Raw genomic sequence first — 17,737 nt, 5'->3', positions numbered from 1 at the left:
AAAACTGCGTAATCGACCTTGATGGAATTTGTAAAAGAGTAAACTCGCAGTTTGGAAACAGACATTGAGACTAATACAAATTTTTTAAATTTCAAAACTTACAGTATAACTTCGAAATTTAATCTTGACCTTCAAGGTTCCCTGAAGAATTCCAAAGTTCAATCATAACAACTTTCATTCGGTTCGTTTTATTTAAGTTGGTATTTCTATACTCCCTTCGATAATCGCCCTATTAGCTCAGTTGGTTAGGGTAGCGGATTCGATTCCCGCCGTCGCAACAAAATTGGTGCACTCAGCCTCTGAAATTGAGCAGCTGATAAATGAAATGATCAGCGGAAAGGTGGTAAAACACATATATGGTATCACAATGGGCTCTATAGCTTAAGCGTGTCCTTCATGGATAGCCAATATAACCTAAGCTAGCTCTTTTACTATTCGATTCATGCTTATAAATTAACAATAAAGAGATATATCTTATTATTAGCATACAACAAAACATAGTCAATTGTACCGATTTCTCGTATCGTTACTAGTCGTACAAATATTTTCCAGATCGATTCAATTTTTTTCCCCATTTTCGCGTGTGTATAATGTATACCTACAAAATGAATTTTATATATTTTGATAAAACTGCCAAGGTGGAAAATTTAAATGAGTATATATTTTATTTTCACAGTGAAATGATTTCGTTAAAATTTTCATATAAATTTTTTTTATTCATTTTTTAGTTCTCAATTATATTTTCATGCACGCTAAGCATTTTTTTTCTCTCACTAAATATTGAAAAATGGTTGTGAAAATTATTCTATGAATGTATAGGTTGCTCAATTATTCCATGCAAATACAGAATGTTAAGTTTGTATTGAACCCTGATAGCTTAAGCTGCATAGCTTAAGGCTTCGAAATCAATGAACGTTTACATATTTTTTGATCATGTTTTCACTTATTAAATAAAAATTAGGAATATTTTCCAAATTTGCAAGTATAAAACCCTTCTAATTATGGAGAAAGAAACATATAAATATTATATCGTTAACCCATGATAAAAATGCTATTATTTATTTACATTTTGCAATAAAGAAAAGTTAAAGTTCAATTAACGTCCATCGAGTTTTTCAATTTTCGGACTTTTCGAATATTTGGTTTTGTCTTACCTAAAAAACCTCGTTATTAAATCGTTGAGTATAAGCAGCAATATTAAGGGGAGAAAAATGTATGAAGTCACTACCAAGAGCTTTTATACGCAATGTAGTGGCAGATTGGTTGTCTCTACTATTACAGGAAATCTTATAATTAAAGAAAGACAAACTATGAGCCACTTTTTCTGCCACAGCCCATCCATAGTTATAAGTAGTCTAAGCAGGCCTGGCTATTCGCTCCGTGCGTGACTTTCGTTTCCATGGTAACGATACACTACTTTAATTATAGAATTGTGGGGATGCATATATAATTGTATGGATTGCATTTAAGACTTACATTTAAAATTTAATATTATTATCTCACAAATTTAAATAAATAATTATGATAATTTACATTTGAAAAATAATATTTGTTCAATTTGATTTCTTATTTTCACAATTTTTAATGCATTAAGTTTAAATAATTCGTGTTTTTCAATAATTTCAATTTGACATTTCTATAACATTAACATGTAAAGAATTGCAAATTAGTCATAACAGCCCCCTTTAACTCCAAAATTTTTCACTGGAAGCGCTGGCATCGATTTTATTGTCCCTACCATGACTACGCACACAACGAATACAGTAAAAAAAAGTGCCAGTCGTAAGAAAATATACTCTTAACAAGCTAGCAACCAAATATTTGTTTGGGTCAAGAAAATATTTAATTGCTATATTTTAAGTTTTAACCATTCAAATACTTAATTGCTTAATTTATGTTTTGGGATCGTTGATTCAAGATATATTTAGGGGTACATGGGTTAATAAGAGTCAGCGGGTAATGGGAGCGACCACAAAATAGACCAGTCAAATGCTCGCAATTGTGTAAATCATGTTCGGGTGTCTTCGTGTATGTTTTATAAAGCTGGCCAATCGCGAACAATCATTAAGTTATACGAGACGTTTGATCGTTTTTTGCTGCACCCTTATAAAAAATAAAAACGTATAACGTCCGAGATAAGGATTAAAACGCATACATATTATATTAATTGTATCTCTAAATATATTTACATTAATTATATCCCTAAATCTATCCTTATTTAAGGTATGGCTATTGAAATTTTAAAAGAATAGATGAGATGTAACTTTGAAATTTTATTTTTTTGATTCAAGGTTACAGCCCCTTCGCAGGATTTTTTGTTCCGCCTACCGATAACAGTTTGAATTGGCTTTCATTCAAATAATGGAAAATTTATTGGCTCCCATTTCCCGACATGTAGGGTTATTTGAGCGGAAGACCTAATTAACCATTTTTTTAAATTTATGCCAAACTTAGGTTTAAGATTTTTTTGTGATTTTCTGGTAACCATATAAGAATAGCCTACATTTATAATTAATACAAATTTAAATTATAGAAATTATATCAACAATTTTCTTTTACAGGTTCTCAATTCCGCACGCTCGCTGGTTGTAAGAGCATCATCAGCACTCAGGTAAATGCGTTTACTTTAATCGAGTAATTATTTTTAATGCTTATAAGACGATACATTATCGGTTGGCGTAGAATTGTGAAGTCTCTCTTTATGTAGGTTTAAATAGTTGAAGAAAAAATTGCTCCTCATGGGTCACGTCGTTGAATGCGACATTTTTTTTCTTTGGCATCTTGTATATACAATTGTGTCATCAGAGTGAATAGGCACTAAAAAAACTTGTTAAAGCTTCCTCGATCCTGTTAGAGTGCAACCCATTGTCAATTATTATAACATAGGGATGATTATTATGATGAAAACTGACGAGAGAGGTTGTGGAAATTGTGTTAGAGGTTATGTGTGAGCGAGCTGTCAATTACATATAAAAATATTCATTTTCATACTTTATTTATTCATATATTTTTTTTCTGCCACTAACCTTTTCATTTTCATTGATATCGTTTTTAAAAATTAAGTTAAAAGGTTATAAGGTCAAATATTTGAATAATAAATTTAATATTTTCATATTTACCTTCCGGTAAAATTAGATTAGGTGCTTCTCTTCATTATCATTTTATGAGTGTAGGCAAAGGTACTACTTCAAAAATGGATTTACGTTTACATTGTGTAGAATTTCAATGGTATTTTGTTAATTCATATTTCTGCTAATCACAAAGGTTTTAATCCGAGAGGTAGTTTGAATAATTCTTTATGTCAGAAGACAAAGTATATTCTAGGCTTTAATAAACTTAATATCTGAAAAAATCGACAAGACATACATGAAAAGTATTCAAAAATCCTTTATAAGTAGAATCTGGCCAAAATTAGATTAAACAACTAGGTCCATGCACATGCAGTCATTTATGAAACTCATTTCCATTACCTAGTTAGCTGTTCAAGCTGTTTCATTCTTTATTCGAAACAGATTTTGATTGAAAGAAGTAATACTCTAAAGTACAGACTGATTCAGTTGAAGAATATTTCCGGATCACAATATACGTACATCAATTTGTTTATGATCAATTTGACAAGATTATTTTTGGATCAATACAATATTTTATAAAATTTTTCTTTCTTGTTTATCAACAAAGGTGTAGATGAAGACTGTTGCTGTCACTTTTTTATACCATAATCTTCATTTCCTGGATATCTGGTCGTCGGATCACAAATTCACTCAAAGCACTTCATATTTGCAATGATGATGCGATTCCAAATACCTACCAAATACTTCGCATTCTGGCAGTTTTACCTGTGCAATTGCGACGAATATACGACCCTTTTCAATTTCACGTTATCTCAAACCATACCCTAGATTGATAATGACTGAAGATCGGCTTAACGATTAAGCCTCGCTCAATATACGTATATCACGAAGCAGAGATCATTGCTCCCAGAGTTTTTGATAAGTTTTTTGTCTGTATCTCGATGAATTAACTTATTGAAAAATAGCGACTCTACTCGAAAAAAGAGTTTGTTTTTTTTATTGACTTTACGACTAAACATGATGATCAAAAGTTTGATCCTCCCCCGCTTAAAGGATTCTTGCATACGGATCTGTAATCAACTATCCACCTGTAGACCAAATAACAATAAAATGATGTTTTCATGAAGATTGAATATTTAAATTTTTTCTCGGGTTTTTTAGTAGATAGATTTAGAACTTAATAGTAATTTTGGCCCAGAATTTTCCAAAATCAGATTTTCTAATCGAATTTGGTGTCTAGTGCAAGACACGACGTTGTCAATCCATTGAATTTCAAATTAAGGTGTTTATGAAAATAAGAGAAATAGATTTTTCATGAACTTTTTCGATTTTTTAAAGCTCAAAGAAAAACGATCAAATTTTTTTGAACATACAAAGTGCCTGTTTCATGTGGTGGCGTTGTCAGATTGTTGAATTTAAAATTTAAGCGGGAAGTTGATTTAAATTTTCCAAACATAAAAATTAGATAAACGACAGAGACCAACCAACAACTTTGAAATTTGTATATGGATCAATAACGATAATTGATCAAATAAAAGCATTTGATATTATTTACCACATAGTAATTAGTTTTACCAAGTCGTTTTGCTATTATTATTTACTCAAATAAAACAACAATTGACAAATTTAAACCACTTCAAAATTAATTAATAAATACTGTATTTACTGTGAACCCGATGTTCAAAAAGTTATGTCACTCAAAAAACAAATTCATTTTTTGTTTGATTTTGACTTTCTGTAGACTCTTTGATCTTCTGTACACTTAAAAACTTTTGTAGGAGAAATCAAAACCATAAATATACATGTTGCCATGAATGCAGAAGCTTTGCGTAGCAATGTGAAGTCAAGTCGTTCATGTGAGTACCTACGATCCTTATGGTGAAACAACTTTCGAGAAGATGACAAGTAAAATTAAATAACACTCGACAAATAACAAAATTTAAAAACCCTTGACAAATTTTTTAGGTACGGAACCCTAAACTCGCACTTTGAGACATAGCTAAGAGCACTCTCCTTTAAATAGCCTTTCAAATGAAAAAAAAAAAAAAAAAAGATTGGTTGATTCGTATAGGCACCACGATGCCACAGCCTCACAGGTAGGCAGACTGACTTTAAGATCTCTTATATTAATAATTTCAACGGGCCTATACCTGTTTGTTTTTTGAAAATTGACGGACAACTGGTGACAATTGAAGGAGTTAGCAACCAAAATGGACCCCTTTAGGTCAAAGTATGACTAAATACCTTCCGATTATCAAAAAATCAAAATTTTTTATTAACTTGCCTGCTAGTAATTGCTGAGTTAATATTTTAATTAAATTATGAATATTAATAAGTGGTCATAGTGTCCGATAAATTTCCTGCCACCCTTTTTCAAAACGATAACTCAAATATGAGGTCATCATGCGAACTTGAAAACACAGCTTTTTCGAAAAAAAATCGTAGAGTCAAGTTTGGTAGACTCTTCAAAAGTAAGCCTCTCACGAAGTAACAAGTATGTATTCTTCATTTAATAAAACCCGTGGTGTTCCACAGTCAAATATATGTGAAAATTTCTATTTGAATTTTCGGACCATTACAATAACTCTCCTTCAGTGGGACATATTTGTGAGTGTTGTACGAATGCTACATTGCATATAAGCTATACCTAAGCTATGTCGAAACTTTTTAAGAACCTTGTATTTTCAATAATATGCATTGTTGATTTTAAAACAAATTAATTAATTTATATATTTTATAAATAAAATGTATAATGTACATTTTAATTTAGTTAAAATAAAGATCAACTGCAGTGAGTGTATTTTGAGTATTTTTTCATTTAGAACGATAAAACTCTTGGTGGTATTTGGATAAAACTTCTGAGAAAAAGTCGAAAAAAAATTAGATATTTATTACTTATATCTACTTTTCTTAAAATTTGTAAGTGTACGCGTAAAAACCGCAAAATTAAAAACAAATTCAATCAAAATTGTATAGGGGAGACCGGGAACGAAACTAACACTTTGTAGTTTCACCTTGGTTACTGGTTAGTTGTTAGTATTTGAATGAAATAATTATATCCATATATAAATTCCATGCTCTGCATACATGCTCTTTACAGTAGTATCTTCAATTTTCTAAGAATTGTTTATTTTGTATGAATCACATAGACTTAAAACAAATTGATAAGTTGTTACTTTCAACCACGTTAGCGGGTCGAAAGTAACACTTCGAAAGTAACACGAAAGTAACAGGTCAAAGGAGTTTAAAATAAATATGATTTGATATAATAAATCCACAAATGACTTATTAGAAAAGTTTATATGAACAAGAAAAATAAACATTTGCGTTCAAAAATTATATATTTTTGAAAACAAATCAATATTGTTAACTCCTCGAAAGAAATTTTGTTACTTTAAGTAATGAAATCTATTATTATATGACAATCACATATTCTAATCAGATTATTCAATATCAGTCTTAAGTAACATTTTACTTGTGTATTTGTGTACCCATTTGTGTAAGTAACATGTTACTTGTGTACCCACAGAGCTATGTTACTTTTGTACCCTACCACATTTTTGGTAAAACAATACAGATAACCTTAAAACTGATGGTGGAAGGCAAAAACGAATTAAAACACTGTACAATCAATGTAATCACGAAATAATATGCAAAAACTCAGATTAATATCAGGCTGTTAATACGACGTAAATTTCAAATAAGTAAACTTTAAAAATCCTACTTTTGACTTGTTAAATCACGTATTTTCCTCTCACAAAATCACAGATTGCAAGTAAAGCGGGTGGTACCGGCTATCATTTGATGGCAGTGGAGCGGTTTATAGACTATTAGATAAACCTACAGAGCCTTTGTTACTTTCGACCCGCCATTACTTTTGTACCTGCTCTCCTACCAAAAATAGGCGTAGGTTATGGAAAAATATTTCAGGTTAATTAACCACGTAGAAACAAAGGGCAGGATGTTTGCAACTGTGAAAATTTTATTTTATTTTTCAACCTAATCGACAAAGAGCAAACCTCCTTGCGCTTTGTTTCAGCGTACTATGCTACCAAGTTTTCATAAGCATGACAGGCATAACTTCCAAATATGAAGAACTAGAATTCCATGAATTCGACTCACAAGCCACCGTTTAAACTTCATTTTTATTGTTTGCCAAACTTATTTTTATCAATCAATTCGCTTCATTATAAGCTAACGGTCTAAATTAATAATTAGTATCATGCGTTTTGATACAATTTTTTTACTCTTTTTTATACATTTCTCAATAAAAACAAAGACGAAGATAGAAATAAAATAATATACTGTTCGTTATTTCATTGTTTTTTGTTTTTCCAATTATAATTAAATTAAAATATTGCATGTTTATGATATTTAATAAAAAAAATAAAAAAAAGAAAGGTTAAATAACTCATATATCACAGTTATTGCTTCATAATAACAACCACCATTCATTGTAAAGTTTAAATAAACAAGTGAAAACAAACTATTGATTGAGTTAATTGTTGAATTACCTTGTATAGAAAGTTTCGAAAGTCGAAAATATTAAGAGACTGCTCAAGAATTATTTTGAAAAAATTAAAAATCTAACAAAATTATGGCGGACTTTAGGATGGCATTAATTCGAAAATTTTCAAAAGTTCTTTCTAGAACTTTGTTCGTTTTTCGAGAATATTTCACAAATCCGTCTGCAAAATTTCAACTCCCTATCTCTTATGGGTATGGACAAAAAAGGACACCAAAGGTTTATTTTAAGTTGCGCCCCCTCGGCCTCGGGTAAACAGTGATGTTTACAAAGAATTGTTTGAAACAAAAGTTGTTTATTTTGTTTAGAAACATTTTTTAAATTTGAACTTTTGTCCTACCTCTAATGGTTTACAAGTTTAGTGCAAGACCCAATAGCCCTATGTTGCTCACTTTACAAATTCAAAGTCACTATTTACGTATTGAGCACTTTTTAAATTTCAGCTTGATATCTCTTTTTTATACCATGTATATATGAAATATATATAGTATATTAAGTTTAGTGCCAAGTTTTATACCATGTATATATGAAATATACATAGTATATTAAGTTTAGTCCCAAGTTTGTAACGCTTAAAAATATTGATGCTCCGAAAAAAATTTTGGTATAGGTGTTCATAGAATCATCTTATTAGTCCATTTCCGGTTGTCCGTCCGTCCGTCTGTGGACACGATAACTCAAAAACGAAAAAATATATCAAGCTGAAATTTTTACAGCGTACTCAGGACGTAAAAAGTGTGGTCGAGTTCGTGAGCAACATAGGTCAATTGGATCTTGACCTATGGGTCCGTGGGACCCATCTTGTAAACCGTTAGAGATAGAACAAAAGTTTAAATGTAAAAAATGTAACTTTTGTTTGAAATATTTTTTTGTAAACATCATTGTTTACCCGTGAGGGCGCAAATTAGGCGTAAATTGTATAGTATGTATTATATAAATTGTTTATGTTTGTGCAATTTGATAGAGTAATCAACACCATTTATGCATGGTATTTCAACAATTAAATCAGTCAGTTGTTTGTTTTTACTTGTTCGTTTTGGAGTTCGGACAGAAGGACAAACAGAAATAGACTAATTAAATGATTTTAAGAATACCTTTACCAAAATTTTGTTCGTTTCATCAATATTTTTAAGTGTGCAAACTTGGGACTAAAATTAGTATACCTTGATATATATTTCATATATAAAGACTATAATAAACTTAAAATATACCTGCATTTATTCAAGTTAAAGTACTTTTTAAATCCATAAATGAAGAGCGTCAGCAAACATAATCCTTTTTGTTTTGATTTTGATAGACTTGGAGACACAGAAATAAGTTTCAATCCATGTAGCAGTCAAGTGACCCGTAAATAAATTGTATTACGTAATAGGGTATTCGATTGATTCGAAGATTGTATTTATAGGAACCATAAAAAATGTGTCATTTTAATTATTTTATGTATTAAAAAAAATTACAACAAGTAAAAACAAACAATTTACTGAGTTAATTGTTGAAATACCATGTAAATACCATACCATTAGGAATTTTTGATTACGCAAGCGTAATTTGCGCTCTCACGGATAAACAGTGATGTTTACAAAAAATGTTTCAAACAAAAGTTCTTTATTTTTTTATACATGCCTTACATGTTTTCCATTTAAACTTTTGTACTATCTCTAACGGTTTACAAGATGGGTCCTACGGCCCCAATACCCAATTGACCTTTGTTGCTCATTACGAAATCGACCTCACTTTTTATGTCCTGAGTACGCTATAAAAATTTCAGTTTGATATCTTTTTTCGTTTTCGTGCAATTGTGTTTAATGACAGAAAACCGAAATGAACTAATTAGGAGATTTAATGAACACCAAAACTCTGTTCGTAGCATCAATATTTTTAAGCGTTACAAACTTGAGGCTAAACTTAGTATACCTTGATATATTTCATATATACATGGTATAAAAATAATCCACTTTAAATAATTCACTAAAAAGATATTTGTATCCAAGGGACGTAAACTTAGTGATATCATAAACAAAATATTCAATATTTATTACAGTTGATTATACAGAGCCAAGACATTTTCGCCATTTCCCGTCAAATTGATTTGGTAAGTTAGTATAAAAGTTTGTATTTGCATTCTTATGATCTGATCTATTATTACATCACTAATTGAGATGTTGAAAAAAAATTTTTTTTTTGACTAAACTGTTTTTATTTTTTTATAATAATTTGAAAGTTACATACAGTTTTTAAAATATTGTGTCAGCGTTTCCAAGACTATAACTTACAATAATAATTCTAAATGGTGAAAGCTTGTGATTTATGATTTATGATATTATGGTATAAGAGATAATTTCAAGACGGCTGGATTTTAGATATTTCTTTTCTTATTGAGCTCAAGTAAGGATGAAGTACGCCACTTGAGAGGCGATGTATTTACAAGTATATTTGGTAACTCCGCGCCAGTCACTTCATTCATTTCATAATTTGATGGAACTTGCTCTGTATGGCAGGTTAGGTTAGGTTAGAGTCTCTGTCCTGAGGTGGGACATACTTAGACCATAGGGCTGGCAGGGAAAAAGGGCTGGCCAATTTAAGAACAACAGGAGTGCTTTGACGTCTACGGACTACAGGTCGAGATCGTCAAAGAAAGCAGAGGCCGCAACTTTTTTTCTAATAAAGACCCTTGGAAGTGATATAAGTGATGTCTACTTATACTCGCGTCCGGCAGTATTGTACCGTTTCTAGTAAGCTCGTCGGCTTCACAATTTCCAGGAATGTCCCTGAATTCAGGTGCCCATACCAGGTTTACATTTATTTGTTCGGTCAGCTCCGTGAGGTAATAATGAACCAAAAGAACCAAAATTGGGATTTATTTAAGGAACAATTGAATAATCGTATGGTCAAGTTTGTAACGATTTCATGCTTAAAGTAGCGAATGGTTTCTAATGAAACTGTACAGCAATATAGCTGATAAATCAGAATAACACATGAACTATAATTTATAAAGATATATAAAAAATAAAATAAAAAAATTAAATTTAATTTGACATTTGAAATTACCATAAATTACAGATTTCTGTAAAAATAGTCAATATAAAATATTGGAGGCCATCGTCTCTGATAAACTCAATGAATAATTACTATTATACATTTAAAAAAATAATATATTTTACCTGTGTAAAACAATCCCCACCATTATTTCGAGTATTATAGAAAAGGGATAAGCAGGAGCAATCTTTATTAATCTTTACTTTCAAACCCAGCGAAACGGGTGGGTATCACTCTATTACTTTCATAAATGAATGCTTTAATTAACAATCGAATTAAATGAATTTTTTTAGTAATTGTAATGCCCTATTATTCGTATTAAACTTCATTGGATGTAATTTCCTTCAAACCAAGTAAATGTCTACCATAAAATAATATTTCTTCTGTAGTTTATTTGGTTTTTTCTTATTAAGTTAAAATAATAATAACACTAGATGACATATGATTTATGATACCTATTTTAGGTGGTATATAAACTGCTGATTGATATTTTAAGTTTAGTGAGTACTATGTTTGTGTGTTTAGATGATAATCATAATTTTCTTAGGTTTAGTTTTAGGGTTGTTTATTGTAATATTCAAGTGAAATAGATTTATGAAATATGTTGTGTTTTCATAAAATACTTACATAGACATTTACAAAATGATTCAAGTTATAACAGCAAGACTTAATCAAATGAAAATAATTTTAAAATAATGACAATTTCTTAATACAGTTATAGCCAGAGAAAAGTTATTTTTATCAGGAAATTGAAATTTTTGAAAAACATTGTTATTTTTGTAAATTGGAGTTGGCAAAATGCCTAATTAGCAAAATTGGAGACTTGAGTGTGGGATAAAGAGCCTTCTAGATATAAAGCTTGCGGTGAATAAATTACGGACACCAAAGGTAGGTATATGAGTGTGCCCTCACTCCGTTTCGAGCAAAAAAATTTTTGAGTGCGACTTTATTTCAATTTAATTAAGGTTATGCTAGGGCAATTGTGTGCCCAATTTCTCTTTTTTCTAAGCTGCCGTTTTGGCAATACTCACAATACAATCCGTTTTATTTCAAAAGTTCCCTTTTATTCCAAACACCTATTAGGTATCTAGAAAAGGTCGATTTTCCGACTATGAGCGAATGTAGAAATTACCATTATTGTTATTTAGGTACTATTTGATGAAGTCCTGCGGTTACAACTTGAACCAGACTGTATATCTAAGGAGACTTTTCATTACCAGTAAAATATACATCTAATACTTCATCCGCATTGACGCAATATGACTAAGATTTGACTTAAAAGCAATTGTCTAAGCTTGTTGGGCATTGCAGGCCTTGCTTGACTTCTTAAATGCAGTTAAAGGGTTTTTTATTTCAATATTCAAGTGATTATTTTATTTCAATATATAATCTAGGAGGAGATCTTATATGGCCATGTAAAATACAAATTTAGTAATTTCGTCCACTGATGCATGTTGGACGGTAGTCGCTTTTGATTCGAACAAATTTTATATCAAGCTATATTTGAAGCGATTGCGACTAATCACAAAACTATTTGGATAGTAAGTTGCGTGTACAACCCTTGCCAGACTTAGGTAATCACAAGTCGCATAAGTTTTGTTAGAGGAAACAAAGGAGATAAACATCTAAGAAGATTTTACACCGTAAGTAACACTGACAGTATTTAGTTTATCTCTTTTATTTGATTCGGCCTAAAATGGCATTTTTTAACCTTTTACTAAAAATAGAATTTGAAAATGTTGACAGAATTATATTGCAGCGTTTCATTGATTGGACAAAAAATAAAAATGTGATTGGTATTACCAAAATTAAAAAAAAAAAAAAAATCCGACTGAAAATGTAGTGCAAATTATTGTTATTTTGGAAGTCGGAGTCAGCCAAGGAAACAACAGTTTGCTACATTAGCTTGGCTGACACCGACTCCAAAAATAACAATAATTTTAACTATATTATATTATCGTTATTTTTTTACTTTTAAGTTTATATTAATTTTTTTTGGAATAGTTTTTCTTTTGAAGTCGGTTTTTTATTTTGTGAACTTTAGTCAATATAAAGTATACTAACTACTTTGTCACTAAAAAAGGAATCATCGAAATCGGTTGGGCGAATATTGATTAATTCATGTCTTGTCGCGCATATTTCATGCAAATTTAAGACTTATTTGGTTTTCTTATGGATGTCGTTGCCAGAACTGGACCAAATTTAAATGGGTCCATACGAGAAGTACCAGCTTTCAAATAGAAATTGAAACATCAAAATCGGTTCCCCCAGTCGAAAATTCTGAGGTAAGGTTTGTCCTTGCTATCTAAGTTTACTTATTGCTGAAAATGGACGAAGGATATGCTGAAATAATAAAATTTTTGTGAAATATGAATTTAATGAAATAATAATCATAATAATTTGAATTTTTTTCATTTGCGATTCAAAATTTAAATTCGAAAACGTTCTGTTATATTAGTAAAGTAACATCAACGTTTAATTTAGCTTATAGATAATGTATAAAAATTATGATCTAGATGGCACATGATTATTTTGATTAACATTCAGCATTACAATTTACATTTTTTAATACTGTTTAAGTGTTTATTTTGTTGATCGTATAAAGCCTGCTTTACATTCGTAAACGTTCTATACACATGCAAGCTAAAGTTAAATCATTAATATTTGTCATTATCATAATGAATCTTATTTATGAGAGTGTGGTATGTTTTGTTTGTATAATATAGAAATATTCTAGAACTAGATGATATGTAAGCTATGAGCTATGAGCTATGATATGCTATGAAACAAAACATTCATTTTCTAAGTACAGTTGAAAATCTTATCTAGGAATGAAATCTACAATAATAATTAATGTTTTGTTTGGTTTATCGAATATATTACGACATGAGTTTGAAAAATATTCGAGATATTTCTCCATTCTTATAAAAATTACTTGTTATCCTCGTACCTCTGATCAAGTTAATCTGAGTGAGTTAATTGTTGAATTATATAGGCGATGTTGATATATAAAGATAGTCACTCTTAGAAAGCTGTAGCCTGTATATAATACACGACTGTGGTGTCACACACACCTAACTGATATTCCCATATAATAAAAAATACATACTGTATAATGTTCTAAACTAATTTGCGATCTCACAGGTTGACAGTGGTGTTTACGAAAAAATGTTTCAAACAAAAGTAATTTATTTTTCAAGGAACTTTTGTTCTATCTCTAACCGTTTACATGATGTTTCGTATAAAAATATCAATTGATATTTCTTTTTTTCGAGTTGTCTTGCTTACAGCCAGGCAAACGGACATACGGCCAACCGCAAATGGACTAATTAGGTGATTTTTGAACATCTATGCCAAAATTTTGTTCGTAGCATCAATATTTTTAAGCATTATTTTAAGCATTACAAACTTGGGACAAAACTTATTATACTATGATATATTTCATATAAACACGGTATAAAAATTACGTTTTGTTCTATGTAACATTATTGAATAACAAACAAAGATATAGAGATATGCAGTGTGTCAAAGGCCAAGGCGGAGGTACGGGGATGCTAAACAATTATAATATTAAGAAGCTTTAAATGAAGGGAAAATAGGTCTTTGGTGATGTAGCTCTGTTGCTCACGATTATTTGTTTTATTAATGCTTCATTTATATTCAAAATATGTTTATCTAATGTCTTATAAAATGAATTATTCGATTTGAACATTACTTAATCATAAATGTATTTTATTATAGACTAAACATAAAATGTATGAATAATATGGAACAAGAGCCAACACAATAAAAAAAGTGACTGATATCGAATTTACCACACTGCCTTCTTTGTTTAATTGGGAGTTTTACACTGAAAAAAAATTCTTAATTCCAACCGATATGAGGTTGTGTCAAACTCATCGCGAGATCATATATGGCGAATGGTGCCACAAATGTGATACAACTACCATACGGGGTTGAGTCGTGAAGTTGACACAAACGCATGAGTTGTTTGTATCAAAGTAACATTCTGTCTAACAAATTTCAAATATCTTTGTTTTGAAATGCAACATAGTTTTAAACAATCTTTTTTTGATTGATTCTACTACTTATAAATGTTATAACAAAATACTGATGTGATTGTCACAACTACACGAGCAGGTAAAAAAAATAAAATATTTTTCCTGCTAATAGGTATATTTAAAAAAAAAATTAGATTTCTTCAAGTCGGATTTGAACCAGCGACATATTGATTACAAATGATTTTAGTGTCCTCGTATTGCTGTCTATGACTCCAAATATAGTAGTTACTGAATAACTTAAATTCTGATTAAATAACAATTTAATGCTTTCGATTTGATGTATTTGTCCATCCTTGAAATATAGCGACTCCCACAGGTGAATTGAAAAATAATTACGTTTAATTAAAGCTTATATTCGTCCTCTTGAATATCGAAAACTCGATCAGATTCTGCTCTATGTCTCTTCTTATTTTTAAAAACTGGCTCTTGGTCTAATTTATTCAAATATAATGCATGTTCCGGGTTTTTCATATAAAATGATAAAACTCCAATTAAACAACTTGTATACGACAAATAATATATTTTTTTATTTGAAGTATTATTTTACGGTAATTTGTCGTCAGTGTTATGGGAATTAGAACTATAAAAAAAATGAGTATTCAGTTTGAACTACTTACTGTTACTTCTTGATTTTTATTCGCTTATACTGTCAATATGAATTAACTGTTTATCGTTTGGTAAGACATTTCAAATAAACTTGTTCAAAAGATAATCAAATAACACGCGTTTGTTATCGAAACTTGAAGGACGAATGCCTTAGACACAAACAATATCATCGATGATATTAAACCAAATCTAAATGCGGTCGAATAATTAAAAAATTGGATATTTCGTATACGCGATTATCGCATATCACACAAATTGTTCTCTATCATTTTAAATAGAAAACCCTTTATTATTGATTATATATTAATAAAATTTAAATTTATATTATATAATATAATTTAAATTAAATTAATTATGTGTATTTATTATGACTCAATAAAATAATCTATTTTATATCTACATATACTTACTGCGATGGGACAGAGTTCGGCAATTCTCCAATTACTTTCAAACAGCTCATGATACAGGGCTGTTATTTATATAAGTTCAATAAAAATTAAAATATGAATCTTTTTACGACAGTACCGGTCCTATTACTAAAGGTTAAGTATGTTTTTAGCCCCCAAACTAAAAAAAGGGGTGTTATAAGTTTGACCGCCATGTGTGTGTGTCTGTCTGCCTGTGGCGTCTTAGCGCCTAAGCGGATGAAACGATTTTGAATTTTTTTTATTTGTTTGAAAGGTTATTTAATGGAGAGCGTTCTTAGCTGTTTAAAGTACCCGAAAAAACTAACAATTGGCGATGATCTTCCAAATCGGCTCTAGGAAGGCTTTAAGTAAAAAAGCAATTTAATGGAGAGTGTTCTTTGATATGTTTCAAATGCGAATTTAGTGTTCCATACCCGAAAAACTTGACGGGGTTTTTTTAAATTTTGTAAATGTCACTTGTTTAATGGAATGGAAATTTGAATTGTTACTTTCTTATAAGTATTTTCAAGACAAGGGTCTTTGGCAAAATTAGTCGGTTTTATTAGTTTTTTGTTACAGTAAGCGAAAGAAAATATGCATGTATACTCAGGGGATTTAGAGTCTATAAATCACATCAAAATGGCATTTATCGTCAGAAAGAAAGTTCACGAATAAAACGCGTGTAAATGTGGGTTTTTGTGTGTATTACCAAAGAAAAGAGCCACATGGATCCTCATGTACACATTTTTTATATATTCTAAGGTCTGTGCGAGTTTTTATATACTGCGCTTAGTTTCAGAAATAACACACACGCATTTTATAGAAAAAAGTCGTAGCGTATTTTTCAAAATCTATTGTATTTGTCTTGATAAACTTTTTTGAAATAAACCACCCCAATTAATTTTTTAATTTCAAAATATTTACCATTCCTACTTTTAGGAGACTGCATAAGCAGTATTGTCGAAAAAGAAAACCGTATTACAAGTCCTTTTGAACTGATAAAATTTCAACAATCTTGAACTGTATGAAAGTAATTTGAGGGTTGCCAACTTTTTCTCATCATGGTATATACATACATATAAAATAAATAATTTAATTGATTTTAAAGGTAATAAACACACAATTGAATTTTATATCTATATTAAATCGTATTATACAAACATGGAACATAAGTTTAAAATATAATCATTATAGCAATATTATTAATTAAATCATATATATGCTTTATAGAATGGGATATATAGGAAATTTTGGTTGAAAAGAGCTCAATGTACAAAAACATGTTTTTTTTTTATCCAATGCAAAAAACAGAAACTTTCTACTTCTGTTGGGGGGCTGAAGCACGCTTAAGCCTAAGCATGCTACAAATATTTCAGTTTGATATTTCGTTTTTGAGTTATCGTGCTTCCAGACAGGCGGACTAATGGACTAATTAGGTGATTTTATGAATACCTTTACCCAAATATTGTTCGTAGGATCAATAATTTTAAGCGTTACAAACTTGGGACTAAACTTAGTATACCTTGATATATTTCATATATTCATGGTATAAAAAAGGGATTAGTGGATGGTTGTACAACAATTTTATAGCATCCAAATGCTTTAATTAGACCAAAGGTACACTTTCTAAAATCTCTAAAATATCTATTTTAATTTTTAAAAATTATATTTTTATGATGGCTTGTTTGTGAATTGAAAGTCAAAGCAATTTTCGCGAAGAAGATACGACTTGAGCAACCTTACGCTAATGGTCTAACTTCGAAAAACAAAAATCTTTTTCAAACGGTTTTCGTCAATATGTATCTCAGCCATACTCGGATGGAGAAAATGTAAAAGAAAATTTTTGGTGTAAATATACACACAAAACACACAAAAACAATATTTTCAAACTTGTGATTGATAGTAAAAGTAAAATTTTCCCTTGTTAATGTTAAAATCTTACCACACATACCTACTCTGCTTACCCACTTACCTACTACCTAGGTAATACCTTAATGTATTACAACAAACATTAATATTATATATTATTAG

The 17,737-nt window shown here is 30.0% G+C and overlaps 1 protein-coding gene across 1 annotated transcript in view; it reads left to right on the top strand.

Moving 5' to 3' along the window:
* Positions 1-17,737, top strand: part of LOC123301245 (sialoadhesin-like) — a 333,059-nt gene that overhangs the window by 69,021 nt on the left and 246,301 nt on the right. Inside the window, exon 2 of the mRNA XM_044883980.1 lies at positions 2,562-2,611. The gene's annotated coding sequence lies outside the window, so the exon portion shown is untranslated. The remainder of the gene's footprint in view (positions 1-2,561; positions 2,612-17,737) is intronic.

Source organism: Chrysoperla carnea, chromosome 5 (genome assembly GCF_905475395.1).
Source record: "Chrysoperla carnea chromosome 5, inChrCarn1.1, whole genome shotgun sequence".
NCBI lineage: Eukaryota > Metazoa > Arthropoda > Insecta > Neuroptera > Chrysopidae > Chrysoperla > Chrysoperla carnea.
Note: the sequence above shows the minus strand (reverse complement) of the source record. Positions and strands in the feature narration are given on the sequence as shown.